Genomic DNA, 4,935 nt, shown 5'->3' with positions numbered 1-4,935 from the left:
TCACCTCGGATTGCAAACCCGTCGCCACCAGGAGCAGACGATACATTGCCCAGGACAGGACCTTCATCAGGTCGGAGGTCCAGCGGCTGCTGCGGGATGGTATTATCGAGGCCAGCAACAGCCCCTGGAGAGCCCAAGTGATAGTGATGAAAACTGGGGAGAAAAACAGGATGGTCGTTGACTACAGGCAGACCATCAATCGGTACACGCAGCTCGACGCGTACCTGATATGGTCAATCAGATTGCACAGCACCGGGTCTTCTGTACAGTGGACCTGAAATCTGCCTACCACCAGCTCCCCATTTGCAAGGCGGACTGCCCCTACACCGCATTTGAAGTGGATGGCCGCCTTTATCACTTCCTTAGGGTTCCCTTCGGCGTCACTAACGGGGTCTCGGTCTTCCAACGGGAGATGGACCGAGCGGTTGACCGGTACGGACTGCGGGCCACCTTCCCGTACCTGGGTAACGTCACCATCTGCAGCCATGACCAGCAGGACCACGACACCAACCTTTCCAAATTCCTCCACGCCGCCAAACTCCTCAACCTAACATCCAACAAGGAGAAGTGTGTGTTCAGCACGAACCGATTAGAAATTCTCGGCTATGTGGTTCAGAACGGAGTTCTAAGGCCCCACCCCGATCGCATGCGCCTTCTCATGGAACTCCCCCTTCCCCACTGCCCCAAGGCAGTGCCTGGGGTTATTTTCCTACGACACCCAGTGGGTCCCTAACTATGCGGTCAAGGCCCGCCCATTCATCCAAGCCACCATTTTCCCACTGATGGCAAAGGCTCACCAGGCCTTCAACCGTATCAAGGCCGACATCGCCAAGGCCGTGATGCACACGGTCGACGAGACGCGTCCCTTCCAAGTCGAGAGCGATGCATCAGACGTCGCTCTGGCCGCAACCCTCATCCAGGCAGGCAGACCCATGGCATTCTTTTCCCGCACCCTCCATGCCTCCGAAATTCAGCAGTCCTCGGTCGAAAAGGAGGCCCAAGCTATTGTTGAAGCTGTGCGGCATTGGAGCCGATTCACTCTCCTCACTGACCAACGGTCGGTTGCCTTCATGTTTAACAACACACAGCGGGGTAAGATCAAAAATGATAAGATCTTGAGGTGGAGGATTGAGCACTCCACCGACAATTACGAGATTTTGTATCGCTCCGGTAAGCTCAACGAGCCCCCCGATGCCCTAACCCAAGGTACATGTGCCAGTGCACAAGTGGACCGACTCCGAACCCTGCACGACGATCTCTGTCACCCAGGGGTCACCCGCTTTTATCATTTCATAAAGGCCCACAACCTGCCCTACTCCATCGAGGAAGTCAGGTCTACCACCAGAGATTGCCAGGTCTGCGCAGAGTGTTAACCGCACTTCTACCGGCCAGACCGTGTGCGCCTGGTGAAGGGTTCCCGCCCCTTTGAACGCCTCTGTATTATTCTTTCTGTCTGAATAAAGATTGTAGACTTCCAGTTAATACAAATACTTTATTCAGTAGGTTAGTTCTGTTTCCAGAGGTATGACCAGTGAAGCTAAGGTAAGCTGCCTATGCTGAGCTGTCTCTGTCTGCTGCTGCTGCTCCCTAACCCTGTGCTTCTGAAAGAGGCGGATCCTACCTTGGGCCAGACCCTTTATACCCGTCTCTGATAACCTCTAGTGGCTGTTACATCTGTCTGCAGTCCCTGGTGTATGTGCAGATGTATGTACAGATGTACAGATCACTACAGCCTCAGCTTGGATTTCAAAGGGCGCCTCCCCTCCACCGACCACAACGCGTACTTTCTTAATGTGGTCGACAAATATTCCAGATTCCCCTTCGCCATCCCATGCCCCGATATGACGTCTGCCACCATCATCAAAGCCCTCAACACCATCTTCGCTCTGTTCGGTTTCCCCGCCTACATCCACAGCGACCGGGGATCCTCATTTATGAGCGATGAGCTGCGCCAGTACCTGCTCAACAGGGGCATTGCCTCGAGTAGGGTGACCAGCTACAACCCCCGGGGGATCGGGCAGGTGGAGAGGGAGAATGGGACGGTCTGGAAGGCCGTCCAGCTGGCCCTACAGTCCAGAAACCTCCCGGCCTCCCACTGGCAGGAGGTCCTCCCTGATGCCCTCCACTCCATTCGGTTGCTCCTGTGGACTGCAACGAACGAAACTCCCCATGACCGTCACTTTGCCTTCCCCAGGAAGTACACCTCCGAAGTTTCGCTCCCAAAATGGCTGGCAGCTCCAGGACCCATTCTCCTCCGCAAACACGTGCAGCTCCACAAGATGGACCCATTGGTTGCGAGGGTACAGCGACTCGATGCGAACCCGCAGTACGCCTTCGTAGCGTACCCCGAGACACAGTCCCCCTCAGGGACCTGGCGTCAGCTGGGTCGCCACACAACCCCCCTGCCCCCGTGCCACCCCCCCTCCCCCCCCCCCCCCCTCCACCCCCCAGCGCACCCCACCATAGCTCCCGCTCCAGGACGATCCGTCCTTCCCTTGGTCCCGCCCGGGGATGAAGATGTGGTCGACACTCTCCCAGAGTCACCAACAACCGGACCGACGTCTGAATGACCACCAGATCTGCGGCGCTCGCAACGCCGGATCAAGGCGCACGATTGTCTAAATTTGTGAACTCTTTCTAAAATTTTAAACAACTGTATGTACATAGTTTTCCACCCCCCCCTGCAGGACTCCTTTTTAACAGGGGGTGAATGTGGTAGTCACCACTGTTGTATTGTGTACACTGCATACGAGGGTATTACGGTAAGGCCACTCTACTACAGGGAGTGGGGTATAACCCGGCCTGCTGGCTCCACCCAGTGGGCAGAGTATAAATGTGTGGGCTCTCCGAGCTGCAGCAATTTCGGCAGCAGCTGCGGGAGGCTCCACATCTCTGTGTAACAAAGCCTCGATTACTCTCTACTCTCGTCTGGTCGTAATTAATAGTGCATCAAGCCCCAAACCCAGGAATCATCCCACCAAGTTCTGGCCTTTCGATCTGTACCTGCCGGGTGACATCCTGGGGTTGCTGTCTCCGGGCGTCCTGGGGGACCAAGCATAGTTTCTGTTATTCTCTCACACCTAATGCCTGCATTATTCTATCACATTGTCTCCATCCGTGCCCCCCTCCCCCTTTCCACATTCCACCTCAACATGTTCAAACCCAACACAGTCTCCTCTTGGCTGAGGTTTGGAGAGGTCGGAACCTGTATTCGCCCACCTCATTCTTAACACAACCATATACTGGTTGTGGTTTGGCTTAACCAGCGGAACTCCAGGGTGGCCAGCTGTATACGGGTTTGTCCATGGAGCACAGAGGTTTGACCTGAGGAGGGAGGGGGTGAATTGTAGGGCAGCCCGATTCCTTCACAGCACCAATCACCACAGGGTTGCGAAGCGTAAATAGCCTGTGGGATCAGTCCAAAGGGACCTCTGCAGGAGACTGAAGAAGAGGATGAGTTGTGACCTGAGTCACTGAATACATTGTCCGTCCCACAACCAAACGGTGGGATGTGGGGCAACGGTTTTGGTCTGAGACCTGCCCAAGTGTTTGGTATGTAAGTAGCCATTCCAGATAGTGGGGGTTGGAGGGAAGGACAGGTTAGTGATGAGAGAGGTGCGTATGATCCTCAGCGGGCGAAGAATGTGTGGGAAATGCCGTTACTCCACTACCCGAGTGTGTTGAACAACAGGATGAGTGTGCATTCCGGGGATGGGGCTACTCCCTAGGTCTGGATAGACTGGTGGGTTAGAACCAGCAACAACAGATATGGCAATATATTGGGTGTCCAAGGACTGATGACAGGACGAGGATGTGTGGTTGGTGAGGGACCACTCCCTATTCTCTGGAAGGTGGGCTGATCTTCACGCACAGCGACGGTGAAGATCGGACTCTGGTCGAGTGGGGGGGGGGGGGGAGGCAGAGAAGATGGTCAGGGGGTGAATATAACAATTGCTCTCAGTACTGGGGTCAATCGTGGGGTTGTGTGGTGGGCACACAATGTAGTATCGGTTAGTAGTCTGTTATTTATGGGCGGAGAGATGGCTCAGCGTGAGCCCTGATGATGAAGGTGCTCTCAGAGTCTGATCAGTGAGAGGTGAGGGACAGTTCGAATTGCAAATAACATTCAGGGAGGATAAGAAGGGATGGGGAGATGACGATGAAACAACGCACAAACAAAGAAGACTAGTGTGCGTGGAGCACACATGTTGGTGCAGGTTCCATCAGAAACCGTGTACCATGCTTCTTGGGAGGCGTCCGATTGTCATCATCTGGGCACCTCAGAATGTTTGTGCTCCACACACCTCAGAACACTGCGCTCCTCAGTTGTTCTTGTAATACCCCCATGGGAGGTTCATCCATGGAATCATCTACCTCCCCTGGTCGCCAGACCCGCGTCTGCCCGTTGCTTGCTTTCATTGGGTTCAGGGTTACCATGTCCTGGTCCTTGAATCATTTGGCTACTCTGCCCAACCGCCAACCGACCAATGACGCCCCACATCCAATCGGGGGACTGGGGAGTTTGAGTGGTTGTGGGGCGGTTGCGTTGCGGGTGGGAACTGCTTTGTGAAGGTGTCAAAGAAGAACCAGGCATCGGCCCTGACATCAGTCATAATGAAATGCTTCGAGAGGTTGAACACGAAGCGTATCACCTCCATACTCCCAGAACGCCTTGATCCACTGCAATTTGCATACCTCCGCAATCGGTCCACAGCAAACGCCATCTCCCGGACCCTACACTCATCCCTAGAGCATCTCGACAACAAGGACTCCTACATCAGACTCATAGTTATTGACTGCAGCTCCGCCTTCAACACCAAAATCCCAGCCAAACTCATATCAAAGCTCCAAATCCTAGAACTTGGCTCCTCACTCTGCAACTGGATCCTCAACTTTCTGACCCACAGACCACAATCAGTAAGAATAAACAACAAC

The sequence above is a fragment of the Scyliorhinus torazame genome, chromosome 3 (assembly GCF_047496885.1).
Source record: "Scyliorhinus torazame isolate Kashiwa2021f chromosome 3, sScyTor2.1, whole genome shotgun sequence".
Taxonomy (NCBI): domain Eukaryota; kingdom Metazoa; phylum Chordata; class Chondrichthyes; order Carcharhiniformes; family Scyliorhinidae; genus Scyliorhinus; species Scyliorhinus torazame.
This window is presented reverse-complemented; position numbering follows the sequence as displayed.